An 18991-nucleotide genomic window follows, 5' to 3' on the forward strand; every position below is an offset into this window, starting at 1 on the left:
CAGGTCTAAAAAAAGTTCAGTTACTGCTCCATGCACAACCTTTTGGTGCATAAAGGTATTGTCACAAAATGGATTTTCACCTGGTGTCGCAGACATCTTGTCATGAAAATCTTTTCATTAGGATTTTTCCTGCTAAGAAGCTGAGAAGCTTCAGCAACAAAATGTAAACAATGGTTATCTGCTGCTGTGGAATGCAACAGGTGCTTCTGTGATTGGCCCATCTTGGACATTTATAATTAATGGCCAACCACAGCTCAGTTAGCTTGGACTCTCTGTCCAAGACACAAACCTTTATTATACATTCCTTTCTATTCTTAACTTAGCTGGCCTTCTGAGATGAAACTTTTCCTTCTACTCTTTTAGTATAGTTATAATGTAATATATATATCATAAAATAATAAATCAAGCCTTCTGAAATATGAAGTCAGATCTACATCTCTTCCCTCATCCTGAAAACCCTGTGATCACTGTCACAACCTGGTGTCCAAGAAGCCACTCCACACACACTGAGTTATTTTATTTATTTACAGAGGCATGAGTTAGTCCAAAAACTTCTCATAATTAATGTCTAGGAGCCTACAGCAGGGAACACACACAAGAGGAAAAAAAAGACTAGACAAAAATGAAGACAGTATTATGTGAATTGGAAATTGCAAGGACAAAGCATCAGCGTGAATCTCACAGAAGCAAAGCTGAACTACCAGCCTGGAATTCATGTTTTACAGCCATGTCAATATTTGTGCTTGTGGAATCAGAAAAATCCTAATCAAAGGCTACTGGCCAGCAGGCAGGATCTTAGGAGGGGCTGTGAAATGCATCCTGCCATAGCTCACAGGCATGACAACAGAACTTCCACCCAAGGAAGAAATCCTGCATGACCTGTGGCCCCTCACACAAGGGGCACAGTGTGTGACTGAATCATACCCCATGGCAGCAGCAGGGCACTGACTAAAAGCTGGATATTCCAAACTTCTAGAGGCCAATGGCTAGCTAGACACATGATGACCAATCAGATGGTGGGTGCCTAAAAGTTACCCAGGGTCTATAAATGGTACAGCCTAAACAAATCATTGCATTGTTAACAGCTCCTGTCACAGCTCCCTGTCCTGTTTCACCTCTTTTCTCCCAGCACTTTGCATCTCTGCAGCTCAGACATCACACTGACACCAGGCTGGTCCTCTACAACCAACTGTGGGGGATCAGCCAGCCCTTGAGACCTAAAGTACACAAACAAAGCAGCCATTGCTACAGCCAAGCATGAGAAACAAACCCTTCACTAGAGGATAGAGGGTGCAGCCTTGTTTTTCTCACCAACCAACCTTTCCCTTTCTGCAGAGCAGGGGTAAGAGAGGTGGTACCCAAGGGCTGCAGATCACACATGGGCAGCCAGGACACTTCCCACCTTCACACCACGAGTGGAGAATTTGCTGGTTACACCCAGCAGACAGGGTACAAACCCTGCTGGCCTTTCACTGACTGTGAGCAGCTGCTGAGGACTCCAACCACATCACAAACCTGCCAGCACCATCTTTGGGAACTGCAGGACTTGGAGGCACTGATCACAAACTGCACTGTCTGAGGACATTTCTTTTCCTCACTGCAGAACATGGGAAAACCAGAACTGGCAGCTGGACACTACAGAGAGCCTCTCTTGTGGGTCTGCTGGGTGTGACCTCAGCCAGAACACACCACCAAACCACCATGGGCCCACACCCATAAAACTTCTTCTGACAGCACCCACCAGGGACCCAACAGAAATCCTTTTCCGTTCCAGCTTCTGCATGAAAAATTGCATTTGGCAAAATAATAATTTTCGTGAATCCTTTATTTTACCCTCATTACATAGATAGTGATTTTCTGTAAATCACAACTTGTTTTTTCTAAAACATTAACAATCTTATGAGGCAATTCAGCAATCATATCGCTGAGTGGTGGCAATAAAAATGCCTGTGACAATACAGTAAAACTTTTCAGAGCTCTTCACCTACACTCCCTATGTCCAAAGAAACACTTATGAATGTATTTTATAGTTATATATGTATATACATAATATATATATTATATATATACATATATAACTATATATATGTGTGTATATATATATGTGTGTGTATATATATATATAACCAAAAAGGAAAGAAAGGGGGAAGAGCTACAAGAAACTTTTGCCTAAAATTCCTGTGTGGCATAATGTTCAAGATAAACAATTACGAGCCAAGGGAATAGGCCACTCACAAAGAGAGAAAAGGAAAAAGAGAAAAAAATAATTCATAAGCAATGTAAGGTGTCACATAGAAATTACTGGGCTAATTGTGGCCCTGTTGTCTTCTGCTCTATAACAATTTCTAGGCCCATCAGACAGGCTGCTGCTCTTTCAATTCTTCTGAGTACACAAAAAATTCATTTGTCAGAGAGGATGCTCCAGGTTTACTTGAGGTAAGGAACTCTGAGTGGGCTGAATGACATAACACAGCAGTTTCTTGGGTATTTCTCTGTGATTAAATCTCTTACTCTGGAAGAAAGCACTGAGGCAGACATCAGGAGAGACTGGCAGAAGTTTAGGACAGTGATACACAGCTGGGGCATTTTAGAGCTTTTGGTTAACAGCTTTGGTCACCTCCAAGCTGCCTTGAGCATTTCAAGCTCTCAGTAGTGCTGAAGACTGGACAAGTGAATATCAAAGTGAATTAGCTGCTGTAGCAATGAAGAAACTCACCTGTCACAGACATCTTCTATGAAAAATCCTTTCCTTAGGATTTTTCCTCCTGAGAAGCTGGGAGGCCTCAGGAACAAAATGTAAACAATGATTATCTGCTGCTGTGGAATGCAACAGGTGCATCTGGGATTGGTCTCATGTGGTTGTTTCTAATTAATGCCCAATCACAGTCAGCTGGCTCAGACTCTCTGAGAAACCTTTGCTATCATTCTTTCCTATTCTATTCTTAGCCAGCCTTCTGATTAAACCTTTTCTTCTATTCTTTTAGTACAGTTTTAATGTAATATATACAATAAAATAATAAATCAAGCCTTCTGAAACATGGAGTCAGATCCTCGTCTCTTCCCTCATCCTCAGACCCCTGTGAACACGGTCACACTCACCATTTCACCAAGTCAGAGACAAAAAAGCATGAAGGATCAGTAAATACACCAAGTATCTTCAACTTTAAAAAATACTGAAACGTATAAAGCAACTCAGTCTGAAGTTCCAACAATAACAGACACAAAATTCTTCAAGAGCATTCACTGCCAGTAACTAGGCTATCACAACTCAAGTGCAGGAACTGAAACAGTGAGCAGAAGAGAAGCTCACAGCAATGCACACCTGCCTAAATGACAAAACTGCCAATGGACAGCACAGTGTTACACACAGGACAGCATTCTTCTTTGTGCTCTACTTTCCCAGGTGTTGGTGCTTGGTCAGAAACCAGTGATATCCTTTGAAAAGCCTCAGACTTCTCTGAAATGTGAAACCCACATATCTTGTACAAAATCTTTTAACCAAAACTAAACAGGCATAGAGCAACAAGTTCTCATTGCACAAGAACAGCCACAGAAAAAGAAAAAAAAGATAGAGACAGAAATTGCAGAGCATCAAATGAGTTCAAAAGAGATATCTATGTCAGATTGTAAGTCAGTTTATGTCCTTTCTTATTCCTGAAGCTGGGCCAAAGAGACTGTGGCCACATGCCCCAATTGCCAACATGCACTCTGGGCAAAGCAGAGACCACTTAGCATTTTCCAGTATTATTCTTTAGGTTAAAGAGATAAAACCATGATTTGAGGCTAGATTCAGTTATGCCTTCACCAAGAAGTCGATCCCATAATTACATTTATGCAGTGGGTGACTGGTGCAGGAGCCCTGTCTCCCACCACAGTGACTCACACTCTGAGGGAGCCTTGTTCACCCTTCCCAGAGCTGTGCCTCACCTCTGAAATCCCCTTCAGTGCCCAGCAGGCTCGGGTAAAACTCATTGATACTCACACAAGCACAGACTGATACACCTCACAATGAATCATGTTTTTACTTGGTTACACAGGCTGCTGAGCTCCCTTCCAGTTTAGATCTGCAAAACAACATCAAAACGATCTTGCAAGTTTCCACCTTTATTTTGAACATAGTTTTTCTTTTGATCACAGTGATTCTTTAACAGGGTGTCTGTTACAGATATTTGAATTTATCTGGGAGGGTGTGTTCCTCCCTCCCAGTGATGTATCCTGCCTGATGGTGCTCAAGGTTCAGTAACCCTCCTACTAATTCTATCTTAGAACTCAATTCCATTGGAGTTGTGAGGAAAATAATCTTTTTGCCTTACAGTAAAGTCAAACTTAAGAGCAAAAGACTGTTGGCACTTACTGGCACTGGAAAATGAAGGACCTTCCCTTAAAGCAGCAAGAACACATAGTTCCAGACAGGAAGGAATCACCTGCACTATTTAGGATCAACAAACAGAAACCTAAACAAAAATAATTAGTTTTTATTTTCCCAGAACGTTTCACTTGGTTTTTTTCCTGCTCTGTCACCTTCAAAAGAAATGCCACTGGGCAAAGCAGAAGGGGAACACATCACTGTTAGGGAAGCTTAACAAAAAGAGGCTCCTAGACAGCAAATTTTCCTCTCACACTATGTCAGAGAGGCAGACATCCCCTGACCTGAGGGCAGAGTGCTGAGATGGAGATGGGCAAGGTCTGTGCTGAGGGAGACCCTGGGATGCCCTCAGCACTCAGGGCTGGCTGCCAGTGCTGATCACTTCTAATGACAAGAGCAGAACAAGAAAAGCTCCCAGGAGAGGCTCTGGCCTGGAGGATTTGCTCTGTCTGCCACTCCACGGTTCAAAAAGCACAAAGTTCAAGGCTGCTGTGACGATTCTGTGAAAACAGCAGCGTGTTTGTTATTTCAGATGACTCACAAACAAGTGCTTAGATCTGCTTTATAGCGCTCCACAAACACAGAATCAAGTGAGCAACACTTTCCAGCCTTTATAGTGCTCCACAAACACAGAATCAAGCGAGCAACACTTTCCAGCTGGTTTCCAGTTCCGCTGCAGCACGGGGCACAAGCGATGACCCAGCTGGCTCAGCAGCCCCGAGCTGGGACAAAGCCCTGGATGGCTCACCCTGAACAGACTCAGCCATGTGAAGATGGAAATCTTCCCAGGGCCCACAGATCACTTCCACCTCCACGCCAGCCCTGCAGCTTCTCCACCTCTGGCTCACTCCATGCGGCTGAGAGCAGGGAGGAACTGGAAGCTGCGGTCACAGAACAGTGCTCCTCTTCCCAGAAATCCTCACCTACACGTGCATGTGCAAGAAATCCTCACCTACAGGTGCAATGTGAGCCCCAAAGGCTTGAGCTGAGCCAACCTAATCGCTGAGCAGCAGTTTAGGCAGGTGCAGACAAAGCCAGCATCCTGCACAAGCCCTCGTGACACCTACAGAGTTGTTTGCAGGAGTCAGTGAACCCCCAACCTGCCATCCCTGCACACCCTCAGCAGCCCTGGCACCCAAATTCAGCTTCCCACATCTTACAATGGGCTGCAAGCAATAATAAGATATTTGATTCTGCATGGATTTTCATGACATCTAAAGCAGTATTTAAGGACAAGTCTCAGGGACATTAACAGCCAGCAGCACAGCAATTCCTGTTCCTGGTTCTTTGCTCTTCTATCACACCCCATATTTCTGTTTTTTAAGCTGCTCCTGAATCTAGAGTTAATTACTAGGCAGAACACAAGGACTTAGTCTCGAACAAAATTACCCCTGCACCATTACTTTCAATAAAGAAACCTTTTATTTGTTTAATGAGATATTTTCAGCCATTCTAAAGTTTATGGCGTCCTTTTTCATGATTTCTCTCTGATTGCCTTGAACTCTGAAAGGCCAAGGTCTAACACAGCACTTCCTCTGAACTCGGGAACACCTGAACATGGCCCTTACTGCTGATGCATTTTCTACTCACCAGTGTGTCACAGACATAAAAACACTGAAAAACACCACCTGGTTCCACCCAAAAGTTACTACATGAATAAATATTTACCTGCACTTTAAACACAGAAATACAGCAGTGAGTCCTCATCCTGTTTCTGTGAAGGTCCCACCACAATTACTGAGTTATTTGAAATGTATTTAGCAGCACTACTTGTGATTTCTGTTTCTTGTGATCTGTGTAGTCTGTTTTCTTCACTATTTGCACGTCCCCACGTTTCACTTCCCAATTACATTCTGTGAAATGCCTAATATGGTGAAACTACACAAATTTACTTCTATTTAGTTCCCAAATTCTGCTTTTTGTTGTGCTCATATTTGAATTTATAGAAATGAGAACACAGAATTCAAAAGCAAGACTGAACAATTTGTCAGTTATTAATTATTCTGAGCCATTTTGTGAAGGTGCTGCCCACCCTGCTCCAGGTATCACTTGAAAGGCTTTGTTCTTTATGATTCAAACAAACTCCCAAGTGTGGATTGCAAGGGACTGTGAACCAACACAGAAATACCTAATTTATTTTACAGACATGCTGCTGCAGTCCAGCTTGCTCTTTGATTCCAAATATTACCACATAATAAATAAAAACAGCATTCCATCACTAAAAACATGCATACAGTAAATTCTACCTGAAACTAAAAGTAATCACTAAGAATAGTTCCTGTGCTGAAGAAGGAAAAATACAAGTATCTAATAAATGCAGTTTACCTACAGCTACATCTGACATTCAAAAGGAAATCTATTAGCTCTTTTAGATAATAAAAGTGTGCATTTTAATCTGCTCTTGCTCCCCACTCCCTCCTCTTTCAGGTAGTGAGGCCTCATAGAAAAAATATTTAAAATATGAAGCATAATTTCAGCATGATAATTTATAATACTAGGCAATTTAAGAACTCCAAATCTGAACTAATCCCAGGCTAGAAGCAAGGGAGTGCTTGGTTTCAAAAACAAAACAAAAACAAACAAACAAACAAAATTCTAAACCCACCAAAACCAAAAACACACCACAAAAGACAAACAAATACAAAAGACAATCCTCCTGTCCTCAAACCAAGTGTTTATATCTGAATGTGGATCCAAAAGTCAGATTTGAATAGTATGCACATTTTTTCCACTGCCTTTGGACATAGCACCTAACATTACAGAATACTTGATGTAAGAACAAACCAACCAACCCAAACCCTTTTTTCCTCAGCTGTAGCGCTCAGCTCAGGAATTCAGATTACTGGCATTTTCTGGTTTCCTTCATTAATGAAAGGTTTCAGTCCATTCACCAGCTACCTGCTCCACAGGCTCATTTCTGAGAGAAGCAGAAGCATTTTGTGGCGCCAGGAGCCCTCCAGAGAGAAATTCCCTTCCATGTTGTGAGCAGGAGCAGAGGCAGCATGTACATTATGGTCCATGTTTATTTTATATTATATATTTTATATATTATTATTTCATATTGCATATTTTATATATTATTATTTTATATTGCATATATTTAATACATCATTTTATATTGTATATATTTAATATATTATTATTTTATTTATCCTGCTGTCACTCAGTCATGACACCACTGTCTGGTACAGGCATCTCAAACCCAGCCTCTCCCTGATAAATGAACATCAGCTCCTTCTTCTCAGACTTTCCTGTGACACCTTCAGTGCATTCTGCACCCCAGCCTGCTTCACCTCCAAGCTGCAGGAGCAGGAGGACAGTATCTGTATTTAGGAAAGCAATTATTAAAATATGACAAAATCAGACACCAAAAAAGTGACTCTTGCAACTGAAGCCTCTTGCAAAGGCTTTTCAGTTTTCACACCAACAACGATGGCTTGATCAAGATAGAAATTTCTCGGCACCATACTTGACAGCAGAAAAGCTCAAGAAATATTTCTCTAAACTCCTTTCAAATTTTCTCCCAAGATAAGTGGGAAAGAAAACAAAGCCCCTCTAAAATCCTATTTTACTTCTCACCCATACATTGCAAGGAAAAAGTACATCACAGAATGACACAGAAAGTTTAACAAGAAACCATTTCATTTGCCACCATTGCCAACCAATCTTTGTTCAGCTTAACTGGATCTGTTAATCACCAAAATGAGGTGCTTGAGCCTAAGGTTTCAGGAAAAATGCCATTTTGAAGAACTCTTCTTGTATAAGGGGTCTAGCCACTGCCTCTTTTTCAAGAAAATTGTCACTATAGGTAGAAACCCTTTCTCACTGCACAAATAGAGCTAAAAACTACCTGAAGAGCAGCGTGCTACTTTCCTGGCCAACAAGTCCCAGTTAAATCAGCAACGAAGAAGCAACTTAGGGCATCAAGAGAGTGGAAAACTATCACAGAAATTGGTATATATTGTCTGGTTCTTTCAAGCTTGATCAGCACAGCACACAGAGCCTGCACCTCTCATTCTCCTGAGGCAATAACCCCAGGAATTCACCCCTAAGCAGTGATATACCAGGATTTTAAAAACTGCCAAGTAGAGATGGGAAGACAAAAGGAGCCACCAAATGCTGAAGGCCTCTATAAATCCTGTACAAAATCTGACAAGTTACCAAACTACAAATGAATCTGAAAATTCAGCCGTGGTTTGTGAAAATCACATTAAAAAGAAAGTTACTTGAGGACACTAAAATGATGAGCTGCAGAGATAGACTAAGGCAAGAATTGCTCTGCCTTCTCATGAAATTTACCTAGAAGTTAACTGGAACTGAAATAACTCAGAAAACAGCTATAAATAGAAAGGGGTTAATCATTCAAATTTCTATTCCCATGACAAGAATACACTAAAGGCTCTAACTTTTTAATCTTATGATATGATGCTTTAAAAATACTTCAGCTGCTGCACTACAATCTGCCTCTACCTACTTTTTACGAATAATTTCTCCTTTATTTTTTTAAACACAAAAAAGGAGATTTTCTTTTGACAAAACCATTTTCACTGACAGTCACCAAAGGGAGCCTGTGCATCAGCTGGAACAACTATATGGGATCACTTCAACTGATCTTTTTTTTTAATGGGGCCACTTAAAAATACATTTACCTTTTCCCCATCCTATTACAAAGCACATAAAACTTATTTGTCATCAATTTCAACTACCAGAGCTGCTACAAAGTATTTTTCAATGAAGTGTTTGCATTTATCCTAGAAGCAGCAGAGAAATTTAGACTCATTAGGGTTGGAAAAGGCCTCTAAGGTGATGGAGTCCAACTTGTCCCAGCACTGCCAGGCCCATCCCCAAGCCCTGCCCTCAGCATCACATCCATTGTATTTCTTCAAGGACATTAATTCAAATTTACCATGCAAAGAAAGAAAACTGCCTCACCCTCGATGCACAGATAAAAACACACACCAGGATAAGCAAATGTCTCTGAACTCACACAGAGCCTGTGACACACTTGGAAATAGAATCTAATTATTACAAATCCCCAGCCAGTGCTTTACTCACAGTATTTTCCATCCAAGTAAATTAATGCTGAAGCTTTTCAGTTAAACCAAATGGAGTATGAGAAATAATACACACAGAGAAGTTCTTTACTCAAAATGTAGAAACAGATAAAGACTTTTGTCATTTTGGGGTGCCCAGCAGGTTTGCTATAAAGTGAGTTGTAACCCAGCATATTTGCAGAGACAGAAATTAGGACAGCACCCAATATCTGCATTCAGCTGATGCAGATCTCCACTGACTACTCATACAATAAATTGTGACAAAAAAACTTTATTATGGTCTTAACATTCTTTCCAACTTAAGTTACATCCTCACATTCTTGCCAAACCTGCTTTTATTGAAGAACTCTACTAAACAGACAGCTTTTCCTTTTTATGCAGAACTTTCCTGCTCTTCCCTTTTACTGCAACTCTTCATGCACCAGATTTATTTACAGCACCCAGGGGAAGCAGAAGCTCCCAGTTATCAAAATAGACTATAGAATGCAAATAAACAATTGTTATGCATTGATGTCAGCTGGACTCTAATTTGTGCAGAATGACACTGAGTATAAAAAAAATGGTATCCTAATGTCACTGTCATATTTTATGAAAAATCCCTTTGCCAGGATTTTTCTCCTGAGAAACCTCAGAAAAGAAATGTAAACAATAATTATCTGATTGCTTGGAATGTAGTTTAGAAGTTGCTTACCAACAGGTGCATCTTTAATTGGTTCCATGTGAATTGTTTTTAATTAATGACCAATCCCAGTCCAGCTGTATTGGGACTCTGGTCTGTCACAAGTTTTTTATTATCATTCTTTTCTAACCTTCTGATGTCTAACCTTTCTCTTTCTATAGTGTAATTTTAGTATATTAATATAATATAATATAATATAATACAATACAATACACTATTATATACTATACTATTATATTATATTATATTATATTATATTATATTATATTATATTATATTATATTATATTATATTATATTATATTATATTATATTATATTATATTATATTATATTATATTTCAACCTGCTAAGAACTTAAGAGTCAATTCTCATCTCTCACCTCGTCCTAGAGACCCTCACAACAACACCACAACAATTAATAACCACATCCTAAAAGTTTAAGCAACAATTCAGTAAACAAAATATAACTGCTGTTGCTATTACTCACACAAAAACAGAGTTAGGTCATTACTCTGAGCTTACTAAAATTTTCAACATAGCTAGAGTCACCTAATTTTAGTGTAAATAAACATTTCTATTAAAAAAATATTACCTCCCTACATTACTACCACTAGTAGGAGATGTAAAAAAGACCCTCTGAAGTGCTGGGGAAGTAAAACTGGCCTAGAATGAAGACTCTCAGTATTCTACACATCTGGAAAGTGATATCTCTATCTCTAAACACATGGGAAAATTTGAAATTGTTTGCACACAGCTTGTAAAAGCTTATAAAATAATAAAATTATTTAAAGTTAGATATGTAATCAGATGCAGATTATCAGTATATTATAAAGTCGGTTTTTATTTTTAATGAAATATAAAAGGATTTGTCAAAAGCATTGTATCTGTCTTACATGGATACTAAAAAGCAGAACAATATTTGCCACTGAGCACAAATAATCAATCCCTCCTCATTTTTATTTTTAACAATAGAAAGGAAAGTCTTTTTTTTTTTGCTGGCAAGCTTTGTGCCAACAATTAATGTACCATTTGCTGCTGACAGTCTGCCAGACTAATGGTGTTTTTCTTCACTCTGAGGGTTCAGAAACTGCTGCTCACTTTCCGGTCAGCATTCATCAGATTCCTCCCACGAAAGGAGAAATGAGGCAGCTCTTTGCAGACACAGACACACCTCAGGCATCACCACAAGTAAATAAACTTCAGCAGAAGCACAGAGTGCCCCTCACCTCCTGCTGTTGTGGCTCAATCCACAGTTCCTCAATTCCACTTAAACCTGGCACAGGACAGAATAAAATCATAGAATCATTTAGGCTGGAAAAGACCTTTAACAGCAAGTTTAACCATTAACCCAGTGCTGCCAAGCCCAGCACTAAACCATACCCTGAGTGCCACATCTGCACATCTTTTATATTCATCCAGGGAAAGTGAGTGCACCACTACCTGCTAGATAATGCTTTTGGAGTAGAAATGTTTCCTAATATCCAACCTAAACCTGCCCTGGTGCAGCTGAGGCATTTCCTCTCATGCTGTCACTTGGTTCTTGGGTAAAGGCTGACCTTCCATGGCTGTAACCTCCTTTCAGGTTTACATTAGTGTAAAATTGTACAGCAAGTTGTGGCTGCCCCAGCCCTGGGAGTGTCCCAGGCCAGGCTGAATGGGGCTTGGAGCAACCTGGGATAGTGCAAGGTTTAACCTTTCCACCCAAATCATTTTAGGATTCCACATTACAAATTTTATTTCCTGCTAGGTTTGGACTTGTTTCTGGGGATTCAGTCTTGTCCATCTCCATGAATTAGTAGCAGGACCAACACTCTGCTGTGTCTGCTCCCATCCTGAGGCTGCCAGTGCCCATGTGTGTGTAGTGGTGTGAAAATCTCAAAGGCCTTGCCTTCCTCAGCAACACCTATTTAAGTCAAAAAGGGAACTGGAAAAAAAAAAAAAAAAAAAAACAACAAAACCAAACCACAAAAAAACCCAAATGCAAAACATCTCCCAACACCAGCAGAAAGTAAATAACATTGTCACGTATGGTTAACAGACTTAAATTCTTTGGGGGTTGGGAGGGAATAAATAAATGGAGGATCTGGGGAGAAGGACTAACCCAGGAGTCGTAAACTTAGTGCCATACTGTACAAAGAAAAAAAAAAAAGTAAAAAAGCTGGGCATACTGAAAGGTAGATGAAGTGGAAAAAAGTACAGGCAAAAGGACCAAAGTACTCTTCAACACCAGAAAAGGAATTTGAGAGATGAAGCCAAGCAGGAAGGGCATTCGGTGCCCAGTGCAATTTTCAAATAACATTTTATGTGCCTCTTCCTACCAGGTCAACTTTGTACTCAGCTTTTTGAGTTTCTGCTGGCAACACAGGCCTTTGGTGACCTGGTTCTCCCCTGCAGCTGTGTCTGTACCAATGGTTTGTACATGCAAACTACAGACCAAACTGCAGTCTTCTGGAGAAACAGCAACGACACCACTGACTGAAAACCATCCTTCTGCAGGACTCAAAAGCAGCAGTTTTGGGCTGTTACTTGTAGTGACACAAATGTAAACAGTTTTTAAATCATGTGGGCTTCATATTCTTCTGTTGTGAACACGCTATACTCATAAACATCCAATTGTTAAGTGAAAATAACAGTTACCTTTCCCTCTTAGAAAATAAAATGATGCAACAACATCAATGTGCATCTCTCAAGAACTGTAGTTACCGAAGATAAAAAAAGGAATTGCTCCAGAGTTAGCTCCCATAAGAACCTCAAGCACTAAAAAATACTACCAGCTCTTCTATTTTCTAGAGATTTTGTACAATGCTCTCCAAACCACCTACCTACCCTGAATTTTAAGCTGCTTCTGATACTCTGTAGCTGCACACACACACAGGTCTTCCACACTAAATCTGTCACAAAACCACCAGACAGCAGGACTCTGAGCCTCTGGCAGTGTCTACAGACCAGTGATTGTCCACATAAACAACTGCCTATTCTTATGCTTATTTTTAATTATTTCATTGCCCTGATACCTTCCTGCACACAAAGGGCTTCCAGAAACATCAAGAGTTTAGCAAACACCTCATAGCAACCCTGCACCATGAAACTAAAGGCACAGCAGTATTTTTACAAATTCTTATTAACAGATAACTCTCCCCACAGAGCCCCACATGACTTCCACAGAACTCTTTATCTACCTCTGCCAGCCTCACCAGCTCCTGCCCACATTCTGCCAGCTGAGGCCAACTCCAAACTTGCATCCTCCAATTCACATCTCAATTCTCTCACTGAGGTTTATTTTTAAAATCCAGTGGATATTTGGTGCCTGGGGACAAGGAGAGGACAGGAATGACCTAAAGGGACAGCAAGCAGTGCAAGCTCTAACGGAGTGCACATCACTTAAAACTGCCCCTTAATTCCAAATTATGCTTTCTGCTTTGCATATAACAAATATGGTGGGGAAAAGCTTCAGAAGAGCACTGTGAAAAGAATTTAAAAACCAACCTAAGCCTTTAGTAGCCCCTAAAAGTGAACCCAAAGAGACAGCAATGAGAAGGCACTGATTACTTGTGTCTCAGAAAAAGAAATTAGGGGTAACAGTGCTGTCACTGTTCCTCCCCTTACAAGTAAATTCAGGCAAAGACAAAACATAACATCACATACCAACACAAAAATTAAGCCTCCAACGCAGCCTTTACTCCAAATCATCACAGTTTCCAAAAAACAGGAACAAAAATTGCATTTCAGCCAGTAGTGAAGTACTAAAAGGTTATTTATCAACCTAATATGGGAGGTAAAACGGTTCAGCTTTACAGCAGCATATAAATCTGAGCTACACAAGCACAAAACTAGATATCAGTACCTCTGATGTAGTTCCTTAAAGATATTTGATGAATTCACAAAGCTGTTCTAAAAAATCAGAGTAACTACTTTTGCAAACAAAAGCAAGATAGTTTAGAAACAGAAAAGCATCCTTAATTCAATTTCATAGCAAAAATTTCAATACATATTGCAATTGTATGCAATACTACTTATGAAAAATGCACGTTTTACAAGCTTGAAAAAAACAACAGTAAGCTGTGAGTAGCAAATTTACATATTTTGTGTCAGAAGAAAGTTATAGTACTCCTAATTCTTATGCTTTTTTAAAAATAAGTACTAAGCATGCTTCTGTATACCTAGATGTAGCTGCAAAGACACGAAGGTACTCCCGATTCAGCTCATTCACAATTTCAAGTCAGGACACCGAAGGTAAGAAATGGATACATGTGCCCTTCTCCCTTACAATGAACTGCAGAGGGCTTGGCCAAAAGCCAAAAGAGGGAATTAAACCAAGGTAGGTGAGGACAGCCCGGATCCTGAGCTCTGTGCAGCCCTGGAGCAGGCTGGGATGAACCTCGGCTGCAGAAAAGAAGCCACAATCAAGCCAGTCACAATGGCCACACACAAATGATCAGTGGGGAAGCAGAACTACCCAATCCCACTTGTCAAAGGAAGCTGGTTTTGACACCTCGGTGTCACTCTTTGTTTCTTTAATTTTCTCAAGCAGTATGTAAATTCAATTATGTTGGTACCTACATATCCACGGGCATTTGCACATGAGGGCCTCCTCTGCAGCTCCTAATGTATGTAAATGAAAGCACATTCCTGAATTTCCTTCCACCAAAGGCTGGGATAAAAACATTTACCCATGCAAATTTGATAGACTAACACAGACTGGTCGATGTTGCCAATAAAATACCTGATACTTCAGGCATTATCCAGATCCAGGTACCCTTCACCTCGAAGATTCCCCAAATTGTGATTATTTCAAAGGTTACCTGCTGTTCATTCTGGATTGTAAATACACACTTTACCAACCCAAAGCAAAACTGCTTGCTTACTAAAATAATTTACAAAAAGTTAAATTTCTAACACAAGCTGATCTTTGCCCCCAAATCTGATTTAATTATCAAAACAAAACACATGAAAACTTTCACATGTGAGTGACGAGAAGCACTAACAGCACTGCCACAAAACAGAGTGTTTCATGTTCTCAGGCATTAGTATTTGAATGAATTAATATGAATTTCTGGCCTCTAGAAATTAAAAATCCTCAAGGCAAACGATTTGAGATGTAATGTGTAACATCGTGTGTGTCAGCCCAACAGTATTGGTTTGAGGAAAACACATATTCACTAAAAATAACAAACAAACAAACAACCAAACTCACAAAAAACAAACAAAAAACCCACCAAAACAAACAAGCAAGCTTTTCTATGCAACCGTGTGAATTATGCTTATTTCAGATTGTTCTGTCCTGGAGTGCTTCCAGCGAAACTGCCAGTGGGGAAATGCTCCCAAGTCAGAAAGCCCAGCAAACCCAAAGCATCCTTTGGATAAACACAGCAACACATTCTGCATTTATTTTCAGCTAAGTTAACTGATGGCAACCCTTTAGAGAACCAAGGGCAACACTTCCATGTGTATCTTTAGATCTGTGAAAAAACACTTAAACTGAGTGCCCTGGTCACTGAAACACAACAGCAGCTTTAGAAGTAAACAGCCAAAGCATCAGCCTGCATTCCCACACAACTTGTAAATAACAACATTCCTTCCTCTGCATCTTCCTCCTATATACAGCATCCTAAATCTAGGGGTTTTACTGGATTTTGGGTTTAAATTATTTGCAAAATAGAGCATATAACAGACATATACAAACTTTAAAGGAAAAAGAGTAGTGGAACGGGACATGTTCTCTCTTTACTACATCACAAGGTCAAAGAATGATTTTTTAATTTTTTTTAAGAAGGCTTTCCTACACTGGAATTTGAAGTTCTGCCAAAAGCCCATAGACAATTGGAGAACCAGTGAATTCATGACATCAGATATTCCAAGGAAGTGAAACCTGGCTGAACGGAAGTGATTTTTACTCAAGAAAAATAGATACTTAAATAGGCAAACAACAAACTATTTTAAGACCACATATAGAGGAGGTCTCTTATTTAAAGGGAAAAAAACCACACAAAAGTCAAATAATAAAACACCCCCAAAATATTTAATCAATGTTAAAACCCCACTAAAGCATGTTTCCACATCAAAACATTCCTGATGTGACCAATATCCCTGATATTCTTTTTTGAAAGGCCAGTAAACCAATTACCACGGAATTTTTGTTCAGTAACCCTTTCCTGAACGCCAGCTCTCCTGAGAAGCACTGCTTGCTGCCATGAAACTCCCAAAGCCTGGAAGCCCCATCAGTCTGAAGGGAAGCTTCCAGACCAAAGTTTCCAGGTGACCTGGTGATTGATTCCCAGCCACCTTAATGCATTCCTGAGAGTTCACAGCCCTCTGCCAAGCATATGGATGTGCAATACTCCTTTATATGCGATTTTCCTAAAAGCAAGCATGTACTAGAGTTTTATTCCACTTTTAATTAATATTTGAAGGCACACAGCTGTGGGAGTCTCTAGCTAATACTGCAAAACACAGGCCAGTCAAATTTCTCCAACATCCTTCATACATTCATGTCACTTCGAACCCTGAACTATGATCCTGAGAACATAAATTATATATTGGTAAGGTTTCCAGCTTCAGGAGCTTCCTAAGCCTGAATGAAGCTCAATATCAACAGAACAATGGCAGCACGGACTTAGTACCTAATATTTACAGTTGTCAATTCCAAATGAACAAAACTTCAGTGTATGCGGTGACAAGAAAAGACTCTAAGTGCATAAAGTTAGGGGGGAAAAACACACACCTAAACCAAACCAAAACAAACAAAAACTGCACATCCCAAGAAGAAAAAGTCAGTTTTCCGGAGCTTGGAAAGCGTCCAGCATGAGTCTAAGCACACATGTGTGGCAGCCAGACAAACCAGCGAGTCTGGCATGAGAGATTTCCGTTTTTCTTTCAGGAACTCTTCGGGACTAATGAAGATTTATTCCCCCCCTTGCAGAGAAGCCGCCCCTGGTCTGTGGCAGCGTGGCTGTCTGTTAGGAGAGCACACGCTGACAGCAGAGCCAAAGCCACCGCTCTGTGCGCCGCCCTGCAGCTGACTGCAAACACATTTCCCAAATACTGCTTTGCCATACAAATTCCTGCGGTTCCCAAGGAAAACAACGCTCAGAAACCCAGCTGAAAACAACCGGGAGTATCGACTAATAGAAACGCCACTTAAAATTCACAGAGCAATCACCGAAAGTTCTCAGCTTGGGACAAAAAAAATAGAAAAACCTCCAGGCAGAGCGCAAAGCCTGTCCGGAGAACAGGACAAGCAGGGGGGAGCGGGCGCCCAGGGACCGAGCAGGCTCTGCCGAGCCCCGGGCAGCGGGAGGGGTGGCCCGGCTGGAGCTGGGCACTTGTTGCGGGGCCGATCCCGGCGCACAAAGGCGCCCGCCCGCCGCACCGAGCCCGGCCCGGCCCCGCCGGCCGCCCCGGGCCCCTTTCCGCCGCCAAACGGCCGCGTCCCGCCGGAACCTTCCCCCGCGCCGAGCCGCCCGCGCAGTTGAGCAACCGCGGTGTCGCAAGCGGAGCGGAGCGGAGCCCTCTTCCCGCGCAGCCCGGCACCGGGCCGGGGAGGCACGGCCAGCAGCGGGCTGGCAGCGCAGGGGAGCCCCGCCGCAGCCACACCGACACCGCGCCGTGCTGCCGGTGTGCCCCGTCCCGTCGTGCTCGGAGCGCAGCCCGGGTACAGCTCGCACACCCACTTGCCCGAGCGCAGCCAGCCCCGCACACCCACCTGCCCGGGCAGCAGCGGCCGCCGCCGTGTCCGCGCCGCCCCAGCCAGCGCGGCGGCGCTGGAGCCAGCGGGGAGCGCTCCCTCGGCCGCCACCGGCCCCGGCGCTGCGCTCCGCCAGGGTTACCAAGGCGATGGCTTCGCCCTCGGGCCGCCGCCGCCAACCCGGGCCGGGCTTTCGCTCTGCAAGCGCGGCTGGCGGCCAATGGCGCGGCGCGTCCCGCCCCTGCGGCCGCTCCCTTCCCCCGAGGGCCCGCGCTGGCCGCGCCTCCGGCCGGCGCTGCGGGCTGCCGGCGGCCGGGCCGGGGTTGCCTTTCCCCCGCCGGGCCGCGGAGCCCCTGGCGAGCCGCCCCTGGAGCTCCGGGAGCGCTCCCCGGCCCGCGGACGGACGCGCAGCTCCGCTCGCCCCGGGCCGGCGCTCCCCGGGAGCCGCTACCGCATCCCCAGGCCGGAGTGCGAGCAGGGAGAGCCGCCCTGGGCACGCTGCAGAGGCTCATCCCAGATAAAGCACCCTTCCCCAAGCGCCTTCTGGAAATTAGCTCATTATAGCAGCCTTGGCAATGAATTCCCCGCTCCGGTCTCATTTCAAGAGTCTTGGTGCTGAGCGGTCAGGAATAACTGCGTGGGAACTAGTACCTAAAAAAGGGGGTTTTCTAAGGCTTGAAAGAAGCGACCAAAGGAAGGCAAGGTAGAATGTAACCGGTAATGAAACAACTTTTGCATGCAGCGGGCCCGTCCCCACCCACTGAAATCAGCAGCAACATTCCTGCCGCCTTCAATGAGCACAGGGCGAGGCGTAGCACATCCTTGTCCACAAAGAGTATGCTCATATTATGCATATTTTAACATCCCTATGCTAATAATCATGCTGTATCATTAAGCTTGTCTATTTTAGTATGTTCATTTTTCCAGTTATTCCAGTTTTGAAAATGGATGGATGGATTTACTTCCTCAACTTCACTTGCCGGTTCTCAAGGCACCAAAAATCCATTAAATTTGGATTAGAACACATCTAGGAAATGTTTTGTTGTTTTTTACAAACCACCCAACCAACCACAACATCTATTAACTGGAAATCTCTGGGAAGGACAACGATCTCCCCTATTACTTCAGCAAATGGGATTTTTGCATGAATGGTGATCATGCAATGCTACCTCTAGGCAAATCTCAGTGGAAGGGCAGAAGTTAATGA

At 42.4% G+C, this 18991-nt stretch overlaps 1 protein-coding gene across 3 annotated transcripts in view; it reads right to left on the reverse strand.

The window, feature by feature from the left end:
• PIK3CB (phosphatidylinositol-4,5-bisphosphate 3-kinase catalytic subunit beta) overlaps positions 1-18991 on the reverse strand; it is a 90574-nt gene that overhangs the window by 51926 nt on the left and 19657 nt on the right. The window contains exons 1-2 of one of the 3 annotated variants that reach the window (XM_074546800.1): positions 17803-17979; positions 3983-4064 (exon numbers count right to left, since the gene is read on the reverse strand). The exons of 1 other annotated variant lie outside the window; for it this stretch is intronic. The gene's annotated coding sequence lies outside the window, so the exon portion shown is untranslated. Of the gene's footprint in view, positions 1-3982; positions 4065-17802; positions 17980-18991 lie in introns of those variants that run through there. One more of the 3 variants, XM_074546798.1, reaches the window with a different exon arrangement.

Source organism: Zonotrichia albicollis, chromosome 9 (assembly GCF_047830755.1).
Source record: "Zonotrichia albicollis isolate bZonAlb1 chromosome 9, bZonAlb1.hap1, whole genome shotgun sequence".
Lineage (NCBI taxonomy): Eukaryota > Metazoa > Chordata > Aves > Passeriformes > Passerellidae > Zonotrichia > Zonotrichia albicollis.